This window comes from Teleopsis dalmanni, chromosome 1 (genome assembly GCF_002237135.1).
Source record: "Teleopsis dalmanni isolate 2A chromosome 1, ASM223713v2, whole genome shotgun sequence".
NCBI classification, from domain to species: domain Eukaryota; kingdom Metazoa; phylum Arthropoda; class Insecta; order Diptera; family Diopsidae; genus Teleopsis; species Teleopsis dalmanni.
The window spans coordinates 179,089,105-179,113,461 of NC_051846.1; the positions used below are offsets into that span (position 1 = coordinate 179,089,105).

The window sequence follows — 24,357 nt, forward strand, 5'->3', positions numbered from 1 at the left end:
CTCACTATTATATTAATGTATTCTAAACTTTTTTCGCAGCAACTTTTTTTTTATTAAAAGAGTATATATATATAATTTATTTAACGCTTAACTGCAATGGTAATTTATTGCAACTCTAAAGTTTCTTATAGTATCTTTTTAACTCCATTGGAAAATTATTTAAAATATTAAAATATCTTACTGTATAATTTATACTAACATAATTTTAAAAGAATTTGCACATCATTATAAACACTTCCTTAATTATTTTATGTACCTCACACAGGTACCCCGGTACCCATCAATCCTAGATTTTTAAATATTTTAGTATTATTATTTGAAATTTATTTTAAGCAGTAAATACACACCATTGATTAGGTCTATCCTGTATATCCTGTTTTATTAAAATTATTTCAAACGATTTATGTATAGAACTCATTCAGCATGTCTGTCCATCATCGATTCATATGGTGGTTGCCTATTTAACTTCATTACAAAATAGACTTGTTTTTGTTAAATCACAATTACTTAAATGTGTTTGTAAATGTATATAGATCAACTTAATTCAAATTACACTCATTTACTGTTTCTATATCCTAGTTCGGTTGCAGGTGTGTGCATCAGCAAACAAACAACCACTGAGAATCATCATCATTATGCAGATTTGTGGAAAAACATTGCACTTCATAATATTACGTCGGATAGAATTGAAAGCCATTGAATTAAACTGAATTGCAGTTACAAATGCATTCATTGCATCCTGCATGTTTTCATGTCGAACACTTTACGCTGTCTGTGCATGCACTATCCACACCAGGTTAGATAGTGCATATTTGACCAGCAGACAAACTCCCACAAACTGACATCATTAAATTTTTATAATCAATTCAGATTCTGATTTTATTTGTGTATTCAAGTGTATTCAGTATATCTGGTTGTGTTATATTTTTATAAGCTTCTGGCAATTTAGTTTTTGATTTTTTTTGTTTTTACTATTTACACTATATTTTTTATTTATTTTTAACTATTAAATTTGCATTTTTAGATATTTCGAATATGTTGATTTCATAAATATGTATTTGTGCTATATACACGTATTTCATAAAACTTTAATTAAATCCGAAAATATACACACATACAAAATTTGCTACAACAAAAATTATTTAAATAAATTGCATTTCATTTATTATAAGCTTTAAATTTATCTTTAATTTAAAAGATAAAAATACTAAAGTTATTTATACAGAAAATGTAAAATATTACGATATATACTTATAAAATTATATGACTTCCTTAAAACCCATATAAATTTTGTGTACAGCATTTGGTATAAGATTCCAATCAAAAATTTAAAAAAAATTAAATTAAATAACAAAAATCACTACAGACCATCTTTTCTCTTACCTAGAATAGATTCTGTGCATTAGACTATTTAGCGTATTCTGGGGTACAACTTTTTTATGAGAAAGCGTAAAACCCATTTGATACTCATACCGCTCGGGTCTAATACCTTTTGGGCTTCTTCAATTGTTAAAGTATATCTGAAAATCTTTCTTCTACTTGTAGTAAACTTTCTTTGTGGATTTCTTTGGATGTAGAGCCTCTTCTGGAGTCCACTGACTTTATTTTGTGAAATTACCTACAGCACTTAGCAAAGTATATTGACTTTAGAGTATTTGTCTACCATCTCTCATGCTGTAAATTTCCGTTATTAAATCTGAACTTTGTGGGTGCATATTAAAATCCACCCCATCAACCATTTGGGATGTCATCTGTTAAGTCACTACTTATATATTTTATTTAATTAATATTTGTATATATAATTGATCTTTTGAGTGAAGGAAAATTACAAATATATTATCATTAGTCTCTTGCTTTCCATATGTAGTGCTGTCAATTTCCATTAAAAAACTCATATTTCAACAATACATATTAAAATCTATGCCATCAGTCAGTTGGAATGCAATCTGTAAATTTAATCTAATCGTTCATTTATTTTATTTTATTAATTTTCGTAAATGTAATGGCGCCCATTAAAGGACTTTCATTGACAATTCGCACCTCTTCAACTAAAACTTTATAAAGATATCCAATTTTAATTACTATTGATTTCTATTGCCCATAATATTGAATAAGCATTTTTTTACACGTTCTCCAATTTTTATCCATTGATTTCTGCTGTCCAATATTTTGAACACACATATTTTTACATGTTCTCCATTTTTCAATCACTTAGCCCTTCTGTCCAATATTTTCGACATATGTATTTTAACATATTGCCCAGTTTTATCTATTGAGTTACACTATTACACTATTACAATTGAGTTGAACTGTCCAATATTTTGGACATGCATAGTTTTTTAGTTTTCCAATTTTCTTCATTAAGTACCATTGAGCAACACATATTTTGGACACACATTTTCATATGTCCTTCTTTAATCACCTGTTTTCCACTATCCAATAGTTTGGACATGCATATTTTCACATGTTCATGATTTTTGATTACATTTGAGTAATACTGTTCAATATCTTGGATACGCATATTTTTATATGTTCTCCAGTTTTATCTGTTTAGTTAAACTATCTTATATTTTGGACATGCATACTATTGCATTATTATTAGCCAGAAAAGGCTACCTTTTTATGGACTAGGAAATAATATGTTCCTTTCTCTCATAAAAATAAACGGGAACCAGAATAAAAAGGACTGCTAAGATAATATACCAGAAATAAAGCAATCCAAATGACTTATTAGTACCTATAACAACTAGAGATACCAAGATTGTATGAACCTATCAAAAGAAAAGCTTAGAAACATCACAGGAATCCTAACAGAGCACTGTAGACTAAAACACCACCTCACAAAACTGGGTATACTTACGGATGCAAACTATAGAGTAGGAAGAAAATGAGGAGTATGCCACACATGTGCTGTTAGAATGCCCTGCGCTAATGCACATACGAAATAGGCTTCAAGGAATTTTACGGAAGAGGCAATAAAATTCTGTAAAGAAGGTTCTATACTACTTTTTATTGACTCAACAGTACTTAAAGACCTACTCTAAGCACAGAAGGGGGCACAATAGACCCAACGGTCGCAGTGTCACATCCCCTAACAATAATTCTATTGCATATTCCTCAATTTTGATTATCATTCTGTAATACTCTCCAGTATATTGGACAGGTTTTTTTACGTGTTTTATTAAGCGGTTACCATTGTTATTTATTGTATCATAAATAAATCATAAATTGTATTAAAAATTTGTATAAGATTACTAAAATTAGAAACTTTCAAAAGTTCGTTTATTAAGATCAGGACCTGTCAAAACTGAAAACGCAAATTTAAAATCGCACGGCACAAGCTTTTTGAAAAGTTCAAATTTATTCCAGAAAAACATCTAACGTACACAATAATAAGCTCTAAAAACTAACTAATATTGTCCAAAACATTAGATACTGTTACTGAAAGAATTATTTAAATATAGAATTTTTTTGCTTAAGCCCCAATTATTACATCTAAAAATATATTAGACACTATTGGATAGATTATTTAAACCAGAATTTTTTGATTTTAACTCCAATTATTAGGGCTAAATATATCGATCACTGTTGCTGAAAGGATTATTTATGTAAGTCTGCATATTATATTCTTATTTTAGCTCATGAGGCTAGATATATTGGGCTCTAGTCCCAATTAAAAAGGGCTAGCAATATTGAGAAAATAATTTGGACACACTTTTCTATTATATATTGGGCACCTTTTCGCTCTAGCCCCACTTAAAAGGGGCTAACAATATTGGGAAAATAATTTGGACATTATTACTACAAAGGTTAATTATGTTAGCTGATTTTACACTTTTCCGCTTTAGGCCCACTTAAAAGGGAGAGATATATTGGAAAAATATATTGGACATTTTTACTGCAAGAGTTAATTGATTCAATATTTTTCCACTCTTGCTGCAGCTCATGACTCACTCATACCACATGAATGAATTTATTATTCAATATTAAAAGCAACAGAAGCCTAAGGCTTTAAGTTAAGTAAGCTGAGCTGTTTTTAATTTAAATTCTTTATACACAGTGAAATCTGTTTTTGATATTAAAGTCAATATGTGGTTAAGCCTTTAAGTTAAATTCAAAATCAATATAGTTGGCATTGTGTTTGCAGGATATTTTTCATGGATATTAAGGTCAACAATGTTTAAAATTAAACACGATATCAGGCTGACTACATTCTGAGTTGAAGGAAATATGTATTTGAAACTTTACTCATATATTGTCTAATTGTAAATGCATCATTTCCTTCAATACAGCTTTGCTCAGTAGAATTTCAAATAATTTTTTCAATTTGCAAATATTTGTCAAACTTTCAACTACATCAGAAGCAATTAAAAATGCATTTCATTTTCGACATGAGTTTTGTATTTTTAGCTCCTAAACCTTCATGCTTGAGTAAAATTTTCAAGCAATTTTATCGAATATTTAAATTTACAAAACTTTTGAAAACTTCCATTAAAACAGTTTCCACAGAGCTGCTTTTGTAACACATTTTTTGGATAAAATTTTTTTCTCCTGCTCCCCAGTTTAGGGAACACACAACAAAGTGTTGAGAATATTTATATTTTTTTTTTTGTGCAGTTTTATCCATTTTGTTTACCCACTTTGGTACTGTTGACCTAGAGAGTAGCTTAAAACTACTAAACTACAAAAAGTATTAAAATTAAAAAAAAAAAAACAAAAAAGGAGCGCAACCAAAGGGCTGAAAAAAACAAAAAATAAAGTGCAGGACAAAAATATAAAAAATATGGAAAATTTACTGTTGACGTAGCGTTGACCCCAATTCAAATGACAAATGATATAAAAGCAACGCAAAGTCCGTTTGGTGCTATTACTTCAGCCCATTTAGAGGAGCAGAGCACCACAGCGACATCCTGGCATACTCCTACAAAGCACCGAGCATAAAGTATGCATGAGCCATTCGCTCATATTTTTTCATCGCTTTTGGTTTATATATCATCATGTTTGCGCTCCTTTATGAAGTTTTCTATTTTATGATGACATGAATTTGTGTACACGCATCCTTAGTAGACGCAGAGACTCAACGATGCGATGCGCTGCCATTTAATGGCATTGGAATACGAAGGCGCTGGAAAAAATAAAAAACTAAATGGTTTTTAAATCATGAAATAACCGAAGCTAAAATGGAATTTTATGTGAGTCATAAACCATAAAACAAAAATATACAAAAAAAAATAGAAAGCCAGAGTGGCAAATATTCAAGTGCAACTGAGAGTTTAAAATTTGCCACAGGAGCTCCAAAGTACCAAATGAAGTATCTGCCAAAAAAAATGGCAGTGTAAAATCCTTTTGATTTTATTTTCGCATTTCACACTTCAAAATTTTGGAAACATACGCAAACTGAGTTGTGGAAATGTGCAAAAATATTTGTTCGATTTGTTGAAATTTATTTGCGCAATCAGCAAAAACAGTTTACTTTTCAACATTATTTATTTATATTTTTTCTTATATTTTTTTTTGGTTTTTTTGTTTTTTTTGCGAGTTTTTGATTAATGTTGCTGCAGTTTTATGCTGATTTGAAGAAATTTTTTCTGATATTGAAATTTTATTTCTTGTCATATAAGTCAAAAGCTGTCATTACTTTTGATATGTTAAAGTCTTTCAACTGGTTTTTGCATATATGCAAATACCAGCAAACTTTTTTATTGAAAAATTTTAAACCTTTCATTACTGTGGCAGAGCCAATAAAAAATTCATATTAAATTTTTGGCTTTGTTTACACAAATTTGATATTGTTTTCACAAGTAAATTGCATCAACATAACATAAACATGAAAATTCATGGACATGAAAAGGTATTTTACTCATATTTTAAACGACGCTCATTTTGCTTGGTTTTACGAATATTTTTTGTGTAGCGTAAAAGGTTATGTGGCGCATAAAGCATAATAACACAGTTAGGTACAGTGAAGTACAGTGAGGTACAGTACAGTGCAGTACAGTACGAAGCTTGGAAATTGCGTGCAACATAAACGCACATAAGTCAGTTTGTAATTACAGCGGAAAAGCATTACTTGCTCTTTGCGCACAAACAACTTTCCGAGTGAGTTTCGGAGGATGCCAATGCAGTGTTGCATTCCGTTAAAGCTGCACCAGCTTCAGCGTTTCCTTTATAGTTGGACAGCTTCCATTTCTACTTCCTTTTTTTGCTTATTTGTTCCTGGTGTCCTTTTGCTTTTGTTACTTCTGTTAAAGTTGCTAACTTTTTGTAAAAAATTTTGTTTGAACTCGGCATTATATTTTTGTATTCTTTTATTTTCTTTCTGTGCATATTTTTAAAGATTTTTTCCGAACACACAATAGACAAACTATATACGGTTTTTTTCTTTTAAATATAGCATTTTTATCCTGTTATTCTCTTTATGCTTTATCATATGCGTCCATTATATTTGTTATTTTTTTCCAGTTGTGAATTTAAATCCGTTCGCTTTTATTTATTTTTTTTTCCACTGATTTTTTCTTTCAATTCGTTCCTTTCATATACCAACCTTAGATGCTAAAGCTCAGTCTACCGCTTGGAAATCATATCCCTTTGGACCGTGAATTTTTTGCTATTATTGTTGTTCGAGCTATAAAACCATTTTGTTGGAATTTCTTTCATATTATTTTTTTTTTCAAACTTAAATATAAAATATAATAAAAAGTCATTTCCATTGTGTTTTGATGATTTTTTTTATTTCTATTTTATTTTTTATTTTTTTGTAACAATAAAAAAGATAAACGCGTTCCGAATAATTTTTTTTTTTTTGTTACTGTTTGTATGAGTCTTTGATTTATAATTACACTCGTGCAACCTTCAGTCTCAGGGATTTATTGCGCACAAAAAGGTATCTGGTACATATATAATAATTAAAAATAAAAGTAAAACAAAATTTAAATAAAATAAGTGCATATTATATGTATATTATATTACATGTATATTTCATTTACGAATAATTAAATATAAAAATTATTTCCAACATCACTGATGATTTGGCAATAATCGAAACAGCTGTATGGTCAGCTAAGAATACAATTAATAAAAATAATATAAAATGAATTTTTGTAGTTGTATTTCACCACTGTTCGAAAATCCTTTTTATTAAGTATATAATAATACAATTGAAGAAATACCTACTTTAATTAAAACTTACAAAGCTTAAAAACCAATGGATTGTGGATATTTGACATTATCTCAAACAGGCAGTATAGGCAGTCAAAAATATATTTTAGTAGTAATATACTTATAAGCTATGGTAATTAAACTCTATTTTCCACAAATCGAAGCTTTAAACAAATAACAATTGACAAATTTTTCTTTTGCTGTAAAATAAATAAAATATTTTCTATACTATTCATTTTCAATATGCTGTGAGCATCCATGGAAGTAGCTTCTTCGATTGAACTACAGTTTTCACAAAAAAGATCTGCAAACGAAAAACAGTTGACTAATTTTTTGCGTACGTGAAACAAAATAATTTCTTAAGTGTGTTCACAAAACAATGAGAATGTTTGATGTAAACGTTTGATATTTGCATCGATTGTGGTATTTGAAGTACAATTTCTGCAAACTGCAAAACAAAAACAGTTGATACATTTTTCACTTGCGAAAAAAGGAACTATTTTTTAAACACATGTTTTGCCAGAAATTATTCTTTCAATTGTGGCATGTGAACATCTCTGTATGCAAATGAGACCAACAAAGAATAAACAGTTGATGAATGAACTAATTTTTAAGCACGAGGTTTGTTTTCAAAAAATTAAATATCTTGTTGGCAAAGGTTCGATAAAATAATATTAATATTATATTCCTTCGATTTCTCCACTGTATGCAAATAATTCATGCAAAGAAAAAACAATTGACAAATTTTTCGCTTACGGCAATTTAGGAACCTTTTTAAGTATGCAGTTTACTTTCAAAAAATTAATATACCATATTGACAACCCTTTTATCGGCTGTGGTATTTGACAGCAGAAATAAACTTATGGTGACCTTAAAGCAAAATTATGACTCACAAGTCACAATGTGACTTTAAAATTCTTTCAATTTTACAGGACTTACCGCATCAAACAGTCTACGTCTGCTAAGCCATCCTTATTCCTTACATAAATGCAACAGTGCAATTAAGTACTAAAATCTTATATACAAAGTTTTTATATTATTATTGTTATTTTAGTTATAAGTGCGCTTTAATAAAAGTCTTTGAATTGAACGGTCGTGTGCGGAACTTTCTATTTATTTTTAATAATTTTATACCGACATCGCACCCACTCAACTTTCTCAAAATCAGAATCAACAACAGCTCTTTTCTACTGTTGATATTTACTGCCTATGAATTATTACTATTTCATGAAATAGTTTTATTTCAGTCTCAATCACTTAAAGTCAACAACAATAATAATAAATAAACTATTTTAACTAGTTACTATTTTTCTATGTAGTTTCACTAGTACATCTCAAACCTACCTACCTCGTCCTGATGCTTAAAATGACAATGACGTCAGAAATGATTTATTATGATTCTTTTTATTTAAGCATCATACCTTTTCCTTTGTATTTCAACTCCTTCCACAAAAGTCCTTTGGTTCAATAATTTTTATGCCATTCACACATAAATTTCTGGAATTTAATGAGAAAAACCATATTCCTACTCTCTTCAAAATTCTTTAAGATTGAGTCTCTAATGTCTTCCATACAAATACATACAGTAAATTAAATTGAATTATTATGGCTTAGAAGTAAGAACATGTTTATGTGAGCTTGTAAATGCGATTGTGCGGGATTTGTTGGCAATACAAGGTTTGTTGAAAAGCAAATTCAGAAAAAAAAAGATTTAATTTAATGTCATTTTTGTTTATGGTTGGTTACGAATTACGACAAGACACATTTGCTAATATTGCAATTGTACTGGGATTTATGCGTTAACATTTTTTTAAATTACATCAACAGCAGCAACAACATCAACAGCAATAACAACAACATCAACGGCAATAACAACAACTTAACAAAATAATAAACTGCAAATGATAATGAACCAAAATACCGAAATAAAATGAAACTCTGTATGGGACCAGAACTGAAGAGAACTGAGCAGAACTGAACAGAAATGAGCAGATATGAGCAGTCCTGACAATAATAATGTTTTTTTTTCTACATACCGCGTATCTTCTTTATCAAGAATAATTGTGGCGATTATTAAAGGTTTTATTTCGTTTTTTATATTTTCATTTCATTTTCATTTCCATTTTTTTTATTTATAAATTTACGTTTTTGTCGAAAATTTGTTTTCGGGTTTTGTTTTCATAATGGCTATGAAAATTTATGTTGATTTGTGTGGCATGTACGTAAATATTTTGTGTTCTCTGCCAGGCATTATTTCAGCAATTTGTCAACAAAGCGCACAATAATTTCAGCAGAGCAGCGAAAGGAGCACCACATACCAATGCCAGGACGAGAACAGAAACTGCAATGGTCGCTATTTGTTGAGCTCCGTTCGCCATTTTAAATTCCTTTATGCCCTACAAACCCTGGCGAAAGAGTATCTGGCATTGTAATTATCGCAATTAATTTTAATAGTTTATAAGCTGCTTAAATACGTATTATTTTCTCTTTTCTTATTTTTTTTCTCTCTTTTATTTTCGAAAAATTAAAAAATTTTTAAAAAAAATCTTTATGTTTACTGCCATTAAAATGTATTTGTATTTTTAATTTTTTTTTAATTATAATTTTTAAACCACACTTAAACCTGTACGTGTTTTCATAAATGAATTTATATGTTTTTGTTATTCATTTTTATACAAAAAAAAAAAACAGATAATTTCACTTTCATATCAAAACAAAATAGCATCAATTAAATATGCATGTGAAATACATATCCAGAGTAGCTCCTGGTTTGGTATCTTATACTTATCGGGAGGAGCAACTGTTAGTATTTATGTTGAAACTATTTGAGCCAGTGCACTTGAGTACTTTGACTCTTTCTTAACTCGAGGTATTTTTAAAACCCCACGGCTTTTCAAAGTACCATGGTACATTAGGACGAATGACATCCTCAGGGACCTCAGGATTAATCCCTTCGAAAAATACATTAAGGATAGAGCGTTAAAATTAAAATGGTTACAGTCTCTTCGGGGAGGTATGCAGATCTGAGGTCAATTACTGCTTAGTCTGATGAAGTGATAATCAATAAACCAGTTAAGGCGTAAAGAGGGGTTTTGAAAATACTACGAGTTAAGAAAGAGTAAAAGTGCTCAAGTGCACTGGGTCAAATAGCTTCAACATAATAATAATAATATATAAATATATAATATAAATATACAAGAAAAAAATTTTTTCTTCACCAGAAGTGTGGGGTAATTTCGTCACACAACATCAGTATGCCACATAGCGTATGAGTAATGAAAATACTTGCAGGCAAATTCCAACAATTGGAGAATGCATGATTACACACTATAAAAAAGCATTATAACTATAAAAAATTTATAGTATTATGTCATTTATAGCGTATTATAGTATTTATATATATTATCAATATAAAAACAATATTTACTATTTCAATGAATTATTTAATTCCATCCTAAAGGAATGCGTAACTGTCCCGAATCCATAATTTCTTCAATATTTTGCAATAACTGCATTCATTCATTTTTTCTTTAAACCAAAATATTTATTAGTATTTAATTGTAGTTTAAATAAAGCAAATTTTATGCAAATATATTTTTATTTTTCATAAATATTTTAAAAATATTATAAAAATAAAGTAGCAGAAATTTTGAAATACGCTCTGTATTTGATTAAAATGTTAATATTTAAACGGGCTGAAAGTAAGGTTTTTAATTTGAGTTTCCATTCATCTGAAATACAACTGTTTTGCAAATAATATATATGTTAAAATTATTTTTTATAATTTTGTTTTTATATTATAATATTAAAAATTTATGCAAAATTTATGTTGCTTCCTGAATTTATCAAATTCAGTTGGGAAAAAAAAAGCTCATGTGTGTTTGCTGGCGCGAAATGTAACACGAATTTTTTTTCTTTCTTAAAAATTCTGGCGCTGCTCTTATTTGCGGTAAAAATTTTGCAACCCCCTGCCCCGCCTCTTAACACAAAAACATGTTTAAGCTTTGTAAATAAACTTAATTAAAATTTTGTGAATTAATGCTGTACACGGCATCATAAATGTGACAAAAACACTCGAATCTGTATCAACGCACGCACCCATACCAACGCAATAAGGACATTAAAAACTTTACGCATAACAAACCAACGGCGCCATTTTTATGCGTTCCGGAAATGAAACATAAAAAATGTCTGAAATTCTTGATGTTCGTTCGTTTAAAATTTGTTGTTTTTAATGCTATTAAGTTGGTATTATTTTTCTTTTTTGTTCACGGTTTTCCTTTGTTTATTTTCCACTTAATTAAATTAAAATTAACTTTCGCATTATTTTGCAGTGCAGTTGCTAATTAAAAGCGTATTAACCGCAGCAGCATAATTGTGAAAACAACCAGACTGCAGCAAAGTTTTTATTTAATATTTTTATATAAAGGATTATTAGCTGATTGAGTGCTCTGAAAAGGATTTCACTTTTACAATGCACAACCACAATATTGTATAGATTAAAATAATTCATAATCCAAGTTTCAGTAGAATTTTTATGAGAACTTAGTTAATTTTAATTAATGGATGATTACTTTCTATTAGCAACCATTTTATTTTCAGGTGAATAGCAAAGATAATTTTAGATATATTATAAAAAAGTAAAAAAGATTAGTGTAAAGATTAGTTATAAGGATTAACTCTAAAGATTACAAAATTCTAGTTGATATAGAAATCTGTTTTCAATTAGAACATTTTTTCTAAACATTACCTCGTTCAGCCCTTCCCTGGTACTATTTGTGGAAATATTAAAAATTAGCTATTGACTTGATATTATTCACTTATCTCTTTGGTAGAAATTATTTCCCCGAGACACTTTTCGGATACTTACGAACAGAAGGTAAGGTTTGATTTAGCACAAGGTTACTCAATAGCCGATTTATTAACCACTACTAGGTATCGCCAGTCCATACAATAGTGTATTTTTGCATATAATAATATTATTTTATGGGACGTTATTGGTATCGGTTTCTACAAAACAGCTGACTTCAAGTCCTGAAGTCCACTCTGTTTTGCAAGAGTATTTAACTTGATATTTACTTCGTTAGAATATTAAATCAGTTTGCTTGATGCAAGTCTACACATTATGTTATCTCATTTCTTAATAGCCTGATTTAAGTGGTTTCCACTTAGTCTGGTTTTCAAAAATTTAACTAATGTTGTGATGGATTTTTGACATGTTATTCTCAACGCTAACAATAATTTGAGAGACTAAGTATATCATTTTAATTAGAAATTTGAAAGCCATACCACTTAGTGAAGGTTCACGAGCTTGCATAATTTTATTAGTACATTTACAGCACATATTCGTTAATATATTATTGCCTTTTTATGATTAAATTTACTTTGAAGTCTATGAATAATCAAAAAAAAAAATTTGACTTTGAACACTTGTGCTTCCTTGTGTTAATCTGATGTATCCAAAGTGACAAGTAAGTCAAACTTCAATGGCGTAGTATGGAATTTGGTACAGTAATAATAAATGGTTTGGTTCAACTTCTTTTAAACTTTGGAAATAATGCTAAATGATATTAATCTGCATAATTCCTGTTATAGGAAATAGTCTTATATCATTTAAGTTTTCAAACACTTTTCAACACAACACAAAAAAGTTAAAAATTCTTTGATTAGTACTTAGCGCTAGCGATTTCATCGATTTTAATATACCATATATAGTTCAGATAAATTTTATCATTATTACTGAAGTCAGCTGTTGCTATTATTCGTTACAAAACTTCTCCAGTATCGACATTAGCTTTAACCTATATATATAAATCCAAAAACACGAAGAAAAAGTGATCATCGTCATCCTGATCGATATTTTACGTATTCTAAACTTCCTCCAAAACTTTTTTGTGATAGATATTCCTGTTTACATTCCTAGATGTCATAACACTAAAACACTAAAAATAGTCATCATCGAGCACTATAATGCAATTACGTCTGAATTCCACCACTTACAATACTTTTCCCAAATAGTGGAAACCATTATTGTTTTCGCATACTTATAAATAAAAGCTATTCCAGAGGAAGTGTTGTGAGCAATTATTTACCTAAGTTCATCGCACTGAACTTCACCCATTAGGTAAAAGAAAACCAACCTGACAGTTTTTTAAATTTGACTTGGTTCTGAATATTTCAGGCCCACAGATATTTAATCTTCTCTTAACTAAAGAATGCACTCTGCTTTTTCAGGGCCACAGCCTTAACAAAAGTTATTGTAGGGTAGACCTAATCTCATAACATGCCTTCCTATCTCGCAGTGGCCCGATAGATACTATGGTGCTTAGCAGATTCCACCTTAATTGAAGTAGCTGACTAGTGCGCTTCTTGTCTAAATTAGACCAAGTCAACCTGGATATCTCACAATCTATTCATCTGACGATGAATATAGTAGTAAAATTGCGAATAATCGCTAGTTATTAAAAAGATATCTGTTGACCAGTACCATATTCGGAGGGAGGGGATTAATATGAGTATAATAGTATAGATAAGTTCCTCTCCTCTTGTTCTTTCACAATACAATCTACTGATAGTGTAGTGCAAAAACACTATCAAATAACATATTTTCACTTATACTTTTTCTTTGACATAATCTTTGCGATGCCACTATCACTACACTGTCATTGCAACCAACTAACCAGATTAACTTGTAATATTCATTTTATCTCTTTTTTCTAATTTATTTATTCTGATTATTTCAACATTGCATCACCTTGACATCAATGTATAACTGTCTTACTTTAGAGACGCCTCTGCCAAACATTGTAACTTAATCCATGCAAATTAAAAATTATTTCATAGAAACTCATTATTTGTAAATAAATATATATAAATAAATGTGCATGTATATATGTATGCGTGCATATGTATAAATTTCTAGAAAACAGATGACACTCAGTAGAGTTGGAATTCAAAGAACATACCTAAAATTAAAATATTATGTCTCTTTTGATTATCTTCTTGAAGGACAAGTATGGATTGCATTGAATCTTCTTTGATTATCAGCATGACAAATGAGTATAGATTGCATTGAATACTGAAATTCTGCTACATATTATTTTTAATTTTAAGTTACATGGCTTGCTACTTCTTTTTCGCATTATATTTATTATATATCTTTAATATAATAACTTCATCCACAACAACAGTACCAATACCCTCAACATCCTCAACCTCATCACTGATTCATTTCTCAGCGCCAGACGATATAATTTCATTAAAATGAAAGTCTAATGATGAAATATCATCAACACAAAAAGAACTCAAAAATTTGTATCTCATTATAGCAGGGAATCTATGGGAAATATTTACGTACTGAATGAAGATATTGAAGAAATTCAACAAATTACAAAAATTTGTAATTTTATTAGATTTTAACAAAAATATTGTATTGAGAACTCATTTTAGTGAAAATTTATAATTACATGAAGTGAAGAAAATAAGTGGGAAGAACCGGGAAGTGGGAACTACTCGTACAGAGTGCGGAATAAAATTAATAAAGCAAAACAAAAAGCACTTAGCTCGTATTGAATTAATTAATTTTATTTATTTTTCAATTAAAATTTTTGCTGTGCAACACTTAATCCACTTTTGAAAATTTATGCCGTACTGAATAAATTCAATTAAAATTTATTCGTTAAATGTAAAATTTGCAAACACATAGGAACAAATAAATTTCGTGGTATAAAAATAAATTAAAAAATCATATAGAATTAAAGTTGAATGCCTCAATAATGATACTATACTATATAGATAACGATACCAACAAAAACGAATACTAAAATAATTCAAATAAAATTAGTGCGGTTTTAAATAGGCGCAGCAATAAATTTTATGCTTTAAATTTACGCTTAATCTGCGCATTGCAGCCAACCTTGCCACACTTAATTGTGGTTAAACATTTCGATTTTGTGTTTTTGCTATTAAACACAAAATTCAGCATTAGTAAGTCTTTGATTTAACTTATGAACACGCAAAATTGCACTTTAATTTTAAATAATTTAAAATGCATATTGATTACATTGCCTGCAACCAGAATCCTGCATCAACACGAGCTGCTTTCATTACATAGTCATATTAAATGGAAAAAGGAAGAAAAAGGATACTTGTATTTTAAAGTTACAATAACAAAAAGCTGAAGATTTATATACCTTCGAAGCTCTATTGTTGCAGTGTGCATAAGTCCAGTGTAAACATTTCAAAGGTTGCATATTCATCTTGTTGCCAAACGAAAAAAGCTTCTTAAGTTGCATCGCCTTAGTGCTTACGGGCTGGCATTGTTGAATGTCAGACACTTAAAATGATTATGTGAGGATGTCTGTACCTCAAGTTGCACACGTTTTCAATCGACAGGGCAATATACTGAACTCAAAAGGGGACATTAGGGAGCAATAACAAATTCTAATATACAGACAGACCATATCAGACATCTTAAGTGATTGAAATTTGTCAAGCTCCTTGCAAATAAATATTCAATGTTGCCATAACAATCGTGTTAGATATCATATGTATTACAAAGCATGATTAGTTGAGGTACTTATGTCGTTTAGGAAGAAAAATCATGTGGCACTTATGTTTTCTCAAAAAAAATATAATGAATTCCACTTAATTTGATTCGATTGGAAAAAAATTCTTTGAATGGATGAGATACAATAAATTAATGTGTAAGTACTAAATGAGTTTTTTAAAATATTATTTTCAAAGTATATGAAAACAAAAAAAATTTACAGAAATGATAGTGAAGCATGCTCTCGGTAACTTTCACATAGTAGTCTGTACTTCGTATATATAATTTTTAAGTTCTGTATTTACTTTACCTATGAACTATCGGACAACTGATGCTACCCGTAAAGAAGAAGGTAACTTCACCATGGCGTGACTCGAGGAGGGTCTCGAAGAGGGTCTTTTTTCTGTTGCCATTTCAAGCCATGCTCTTATGATTTTTGATCTGCATTCAAATCTCTAGTTTTTCATCGCATTTTCTTGATGTCTGCACTATTTATTAGCCTAGTTTCTAATTTTCTTTTCAAGGTCTATTTTCTTCGTTTTAAGGATTTGATTGACATATGACTCTACCTTTCGGCAGCTCTCTGGGTTCGCTCTCATCTATTTTACCATCTATTTTACTAAATGTAAGCCACCTATTACAGTAAAAGAAGCTGTGCTCTGCGTCGTCGCGATATTCGTCGCCATAAATGCAGAGATAGTAATTTGTTTAGAGTAATATATTTAACTATATTAATTTTTTGGTCTAACCATACTGCTGTTTCGAATAATAATATTGAAAAACTATTTTTGAATTAATTACCCGCATATATTCGACCGCAATGCATCAAGTTTCAAACGATGCCAATCTGAAACGCAGAGTATTAAAACATTAAGTCAACATTGCACTAGAATTCGGTTGAATAAATTTATAAATTTTATTTCAGATTTTTCTCAACACACTAAAAGACAAATACTTGCTTTGTCATATAGAGTATAGAGATACAGGGTTAAAAATTATAATAAATATTATTATAATATTATTATAATATTATTATAATTATTTTATAATATTAACATCCTGGCTTCCCCAATTAATGAATATTTAGTAATACCAACGATAGATATTTGTCGATAACCAAACCAGCTATGAGCTCATCTTATCAGCTATAAAATTCGCTTAATTTGAGGTCGAAAAATTCCAAGAATTATAGACTCCTATTTAGCGCCACCGCCACCGCACTATTTATAGAAACAAAATAGTCGTCAAATAGGTTGTTGAATTTTCTAACAATATAATAACTACTATTCCAATCCGATTAAAATCCAAAACCACCTAGCAAACCTTCGTTAGTACATGGAAAAATTAATCATTCTCCTATGCTCTGGGTGTTATTAACAGTGATTTTAATTTCAATTGTCTTTATGTTTAAACAAGTGCCAGTCTTTTATGCCACAAATCAATAAAGAATATCAAATGTGTTTTTTTAAAAGAGCAATATTATCTGATAAATTGTCGTTGTTAATCCAAATGCGTCCTTAAAACTAAACTATCACAACAAATCTGCATAAGAAACGCATAGGCTTACTGTGTAACACTGATAAATCGAAATTGGCTTATTAAAATCTGGAATATTTCAAGTTGTGTGCTATACCGACGTAAAACATATTGGAAAAATCTGCTCAAATTAGCTAACTATATTAAACTAATCTTCGCTCTTCGTTATAAGGATTGGAATATATTTGAGGTAAGACATACCTAGAACCTAATATGCATCAGCCAGTAATATTGTTGGATATAACTAGTTATAAGTTAGTTTTTATTTACCAACCCACCGGAGGTGAAATTTGATACCATAGTATGAAAGTCGCGTCACTCTGATCATGCAGGACACTGGGTTGAATCTATAAAAAAGTGTTGAAATGGTTAACACCTAAAATTACATAGGATTGGTATTGATATTTTTAGTCAATACAGCGTTGCATTGTTTTAACTGAGTCTATAACCATTTTTTAAATGAAGCCCATCTAAACCAGTAAAGTTTTAGATGGGCTTCGCTCCTCTATATAGAGGAAATTGTATTCAAATATATTGTATAACTTCAATTCTGGAGGAATTCTTTATAAATGGAAATTTATCGTCGTATTCTTAAAAGCGTAATATAAAACTCTCACGTCAGATCACCATGTGGGCTTACGACTTTAAAATCTACTAAAATCCTTTGTAAAATGGGTTAGTGAAAAAAACAGGAAAACCACTTCTAAATTACTTATTTTCCAATTAAATTTTTTTTTAAATTGCTTCCAGTTACAGAATTGATAATTTATTGCTACTATCTGTACCTGCATTAATATTAAAACCAATTTTATTTATAATATTTTCAATTCAATTTTAATTAAGAATAGAGGTTTAATTTAAAAAAATATTTAAAATTCAACTAAATGAACTACTATTCGGTATTGTTTATTTCAAAATGAGTCAAACAAAATTTGAAAATGCATGTAAATTTTAATAAAAATTCATTAAACGTTCACTGAAAACCCAGAACAACAACCTATAATAAATAAGTTGGACTAAATCGAGCCCTGTGATAGATTATTGCTAATATTTAGGTTTTCCAATTCCATTGTAATTATTTTATATTTATTGTATTTTAATATAATTTTTGTGTTCTATTTGAATAATATAAGATTTTATATAAAGCACGTAGACTAAACATGTACCGAACAATGCAAAGTGAAATCGATTTTTGAAAATTTTAACTAATAATATACCTTTTCATACGTTTTTGTTCCAATTAAATGAATTCGGGTTACTAATTCAAATACTCCAATAAAATTAAAATTGTATGTAAAATATACATATTTCAAATTTCTGTAAAAATAGAAATTTTTAATTTTATTTAACAAAACATGAATAATTGTCATTTTAGGGTTACGGTAACATACAGAACCCTAATTAACTAAGTAATATGGTAGAAGAGTCTATTATTAATATACTACATATCCATTGTTGTTATAATTATTTTCTTCAAAAGCTTGCAATACGTATAAAACAAAGCTCACTATTTCACAATAATTCTTCCTAGACTGCGTTGGCTCCGGGGTGTTCTTCCCAATTTCTGATAATTCATATGTTTTTCGTGGCTCCAAAGCTTAGTTCTTACATCAACAAAACAAAAAACAGCACTTGTCTCGTTATTGTTACAAGATTTTATTTCAAAATTTTTAGTTTAAAGGCCCAATATCTCCAAAATCAAGCTATATAAATATTCTGCGTGGTGAAAAAAATTGTTCGGACTACTTAAATTCACCATTATTTGCATTTTAGTCGAAAAATTGCATAATTTTTCGTTAGTAGCAAGAAATTGCAAAACGATAGGAACGATTGATCGAATCATCCTAATTTCAGACAGTGCGGTATCTATGCACAAAGCTCTTGTTGCTGTTTAAAGGGATATAGTAATCTATGGAACTTAATTGTTATTTGGTAACTAATCTAGTTTCTTAAATTAGATCTGTTTGAGTAGTGTATTTATCTAGTTCTTAAATGTAAAATTCAAATATTCTAAGGTGCAAGATTAACCAAATTTCGTCCAACGTTTCCTACAAAAAAATAAATAATTATGTATGATATCGACTATTATTTCCTCACCTATAATATTTCGTTTTTTAAGGTATTCGCATACATTATAATTATTTATATGATCGCAAGACTTTGTTATTCACTATGTTGAGTTTATAGAACGAAAACTAAAATATGTATATTAAGTATTAAAAAGAACTACTTTTCAATAAAATCTGGAGAGTTTCAATACAATTTATTCATCTGTCTTATAGTTTAGAGATCACATACCTGTAAGATTAAAATCTTACTAAGATTTAGAACTATCTGAGTTATCTTATAGTTTAGAGATCACATACCTGTAAGATTAAAATCTTACTAAGATTTAGAACTATCTGAGTTTCAGATCTGTCTAAAACTTAAATAAGGTTTGTTAGGTTTTTTACAAGATTTAGAATTATCTAAATTTTAGAGCTGTCTAAGACTTATATAAGATCTGTAAGGTTTTTCACAAGATCCTCAACACGTGAAAAATCTTTTTTATGGGAGTATAATCTCTTTGTTTAATGAAGATCGTTTTCTATGAACGAATTTGTCTACGGTGTGAGAACAACCAGCAGTTGTATGGAGCAAAACTTGGAAATAGTGTTATATTTGGAAATAAATAACTCGGGTTTTGCAAAAAAATTACTCTATTCTATTATTATTCAAATAGTCTTAGTGCGATTCGGCTGCTTTTAGTTTAAATAAAAACCTAGTTCTATTAATATAATGTACATATTCCGATAGTGAGTATTTAAGTTACTCACTCGAATTTTTTGAAATAAATGTCCTTTACCGTTTTATATTACCAAATTCCTTTTCAATTCCTGTGAATATATTTAATTCCCTTGATAAAAAATTTAAACTAACTATTCAGAATGAAATTGAGTTGAATTTAAAAATAAATTTTAGAAAAAAATTATCTTTAGACATTTTATTTAGAAACAAATTTTGAAATTGTTAAAAATATTTACTTTTTCTGTGTCCTATGAAATACCATACCAACAAAACTAGTGTCTAACCATAATAATGAAATGAAATTTTAGAAAATTGAAATGTTTTTAATTTGGCTTAAATTTTAAAATTTATCTATCACAGTCCGAAATATAATATTAATTTTTCAAATTTTTATATAAATTCTTGTTTCCTTTTAGTTATTTTGTGTGTATGAAACTCAATTACACACAAGGATTTTTTTTAAATAATATTTTCAATTTATTATGGCAATCATTGGTGCAGTCGGTTTGCTCGATCAAGTGCCATAGCAACAAATTTAATAAAAAATTCACTTAAGTTAAAAACACTTTAAAGCCAAGAGAGTTACTAGACTGTGCAAATGTAATGCATGGAAGAATGTAATATGAATTATATTTTAAGTACAAAAGAAGTGGAGCAGGACAATGTAGCTTACATTGCAATTGAAATCCAACTGCAACATAATCACAAAATTCTTATTTATTTAACCTGAAATTCGAAACATGCTGCCATAGAGACAGTTAACTTAGCAACTCGAGCAGAGCATACAGAGCAGTGCTGCCAGATTGCTATGTTGTTGCGTTGCCGTATTGCTGTCAGGCTGCTGCCTGGCTGCCGCACATAAAAATTGTAGTGAAGTTGTAGCAACTTATATTTTACATACACACCAATGCATTCAAAAGTATCTGTGTGTTGTCACTCATACTAGTGGGTATATGGTATGTGGGTTCACTACCGGATATTTGGTTAATTTGAATTTGCTTGTTTTATTCTGGTTATTGTATTTGTTTTGATTGCTTCGGTTTGGATGGTTACCACATTTGTCGATAACACATGTGCTAGTACTCACGTATTCAAAAATTGTCTGTTTACAAAAATGTCCTTTGACCATTTACGGAAATTGGTTTTACCTCCATTTTAGTTAGTTTATGCACCTGAGTTAAAATTTTTCATAAAAATTCAATAAACATAATAGGCAATAACAATAATAAAAATATTTTTTTTAGATTGTTATCGTGCATTTATTAAAAAATAAATAAACATAACATAAAGGTTATGTAGTATACTCTTCATAAATATTGGTTTATGTAAAGTATAAAAATTGAAATTCAATTAATTAAAGAGCAATCCAACTGATTTGGTATATGTACATCAAGTACCGTACATCAAGTAACCCCACTGAAGTAAAGGATTGACCGAAATAGACTTAACGTTTGTATCCTTATTCGTCCTTCGATTCTTGGACATCGCTATTGAGTTAAAGCCAAAATGGTTTCGTTTCGCTAAATTATATGCCTTGTTTGTATAAGCAGGTCATTTAGCTTGATGTTTTCTTCCAAGTCAGCACCAACCCAATGGTGTCCCAAAACAAGCATCCTTCTGCTTGCCAGTATTGGACATTGACATTATATATGCACCGCTGTCTCCTTTTTTCTTAGACACAGTCCTCAAGTGTCTTCTTCAATAATAACTATCTTTTTGAAGTAATATTTGAAGTTTGCATATCTAGTAATCAATGAATTCAGCAAACTTAGAGGACTTCACGGATAGCTTTTAACGCTTCACTTTATCATCATGAGTTTAACCTGTCTACAAGTTATTATCTTTCTCCACCTGCTAAGCTAAAATAAAGCTATCCACTTATCGATATTGGCCACTGTCATATTGTAGCCCAATGGTAAACTGGGCTCAGAGCCGCAGAAGTTATAGTTTGATCGTTCCTTTGCAAGTTTATCTGTCATTTCGTTTTGCTCAATATCGTGTTCTTTCTGATTTGGTAACTTCATAGTTGCACAATTTGTCTCTAATGGAATGGATGATGAATGTCTCTGATGAAAACGGTACAACCATAAATTTGTCAAGTCCTGAAAAAATGACTGCAAAATGTCATACACGATATTTTAAACATTTGTTCGAAATTATTATCAAAGGCCACCATAAAATTTAACCTTTTAATGTTCAGAGATATATCTAACTATGTCTTCAAGACGTGTATGACAGATCGTTCTATATTTAATTAAGTACAGAGATATAATATTTTATTTTACTTCACATCTATGTTAAATTATAGTAATGATCAATATATATTAATAAGCAAGATTATCAAAAGAAGCAACTACTGAAAGTATTTGCATTTAACAGAAGTTAACTTATTGGTTTCTGAAAGCTTGTTAGTAGACTTTTTTTCAGTTTCTTGAGAATTAACAACACATCGGCTTTCTGCTTTTCTTTCGCTATAACTCTTTATAGGTGGAAAAAATTTAGATCTTTCATAGACGAGTTCTTTATGGACAACCATTGATTTATTAGTAAACATGTACCACATTATTGGTTTCCAACATTCACTTTTACAACAACTTGCATTTATAAGTACAGACGCACTTTTGCAAAACGATATGAATAAGAATGGTAAGATGGACTAATACCTAACCCAACTTCTTAGCAGACATAGTAATGTATATAGCACTTCCAGTATGAATCTTATTCATTCGGTGATAGTTACATGAACAAAACTAGAACATGCGTAGCAAGTTCTTTTAGAATACACTTGTTTTGCAGATGCGAGTTCAAAAATTGAAAAAGTCTTAGACGGAGTTATAGATACATGTATGTGATGCTTAAAAAAATGGACGATTTTGCTGCAGTGAATATAATGACTAAACTCAGGTTGGCTAAAAGAATTGAAGCAAAAACGCATGCTATTGTAGAGCATACAACTTAGAGGTAACGTACTTGATCAACAAATGGACAATTGAGCAAAAATGCTCTAAAAATGAGATTTTAAAAGTCTTAATGTCATTCACTGACTTAGACCGTCGATGTTTTAACTCTTCGTTTTGTAAGAAAAAAACTATATTTTCCTTAAAGAAACTTTAAAAACTTGAGAAACTTAGTGATTAGGACACGGTATCGTTACGTATATCTTAATTCAATCTCTTTAAAAACTGAAAATAATTTTAAATAGTTAATACACTAAGCTCCAATACCTTACCTTACAACATGAAACATGGAAGAGATGACTGCATATCCTTATTCCCTGTTTATTTCTGGAGTTCTTAAAGTAGTTCTTCTAACTTCCACAATTAAACTTATAGATTACACCTTTAGGTGTAATTTTATTGTTGTCAGTTTAACAAACAAGCATAAAAATGCGAGTAAGGATAAAAAAATGACATGAAAAACTTTATTTTGCACGGCCCCAAGAATTGCAATGGAATCGTTGCACTATTTTTTTGTGAACTGCATTTTCATTTTCCAACAGAAAACCGAATCGCTGCAAAGGGGAATGTTTTCATTTGGGTTTTGGTTGCTGAGCAAATGACAATCTGACTGGCAGGTCTGACGTACTGGTAGCCAGTGGAGAAATTCCGTTTAAAACATTTTCAGATTGTGGTTGTGGCATTGTTGTCAATGTTGGGTGTTACTCCTGTAACGGTTATTTTTAATGCTGATGCACATTCTAGTTTTGCAGTTGTTGTGGTAGATAATTTTTGGACTTGGTTTGCACAAGCCAAATGTATATTTTCCTTTTTTTTGTGTGGAATTTCTTTTCAACTTTTTATCTTTTATTCCTCTTTTAGTTGGTTCTGGTTTTTTGTATTATTCGTTTTTTGTGTATGATTTTTTTTTCAAAATTGCATTCATTAGTTTTGAGGAGTGAAAAAACTCGAGTAAAATGGATAAAAATTAAATTAAAAATTAAATGCGTTTACTTTGAACCGTTTCAATTGAGGAACCTTGGCCTAGCACTATGCACTTTCCGTTTCCCATTTTATTATTAAAAACATTTTTCCGCTTTTTAATCGAATTTTTTTTTTCATAATAGTTTTTTAGACAAATTGTATTCATGAGATTTTTTTATTGTTTGCATCATCACACAAATAATCGTTTTACCCAATTACTAACAGCTCCATTTTCATTTTGGATCAGCGGAAAAGATATTCACGGTATAAATGAAAATGAATTAATTTAAATATATATGAGAGTTTATTTACATGAAATTCAAGTTTTATTTATTTTTCGTTTTTTTTTGTTTATTTTAAATAAATTACAGCAGTCAGATTAAATCGTCCATTGAATGAATACTTTTT

The 24,357-nt window shown here is 29.5% G+C and overlaps 1 protein-coding gene across 1 annotated transcript in view; it reads left to right on the top strand.

Annotated features, from left to right (window-relative positions):
* Positions 1-24,357, top strand: part of LOC119666810 (mucin-2-like) — a 167,467-nt gene that overhangs the window by 107,536 nt on the left and 35,574 nt on the right. The gene's annotated exons all lie outside the window — the stretch shown is intronic.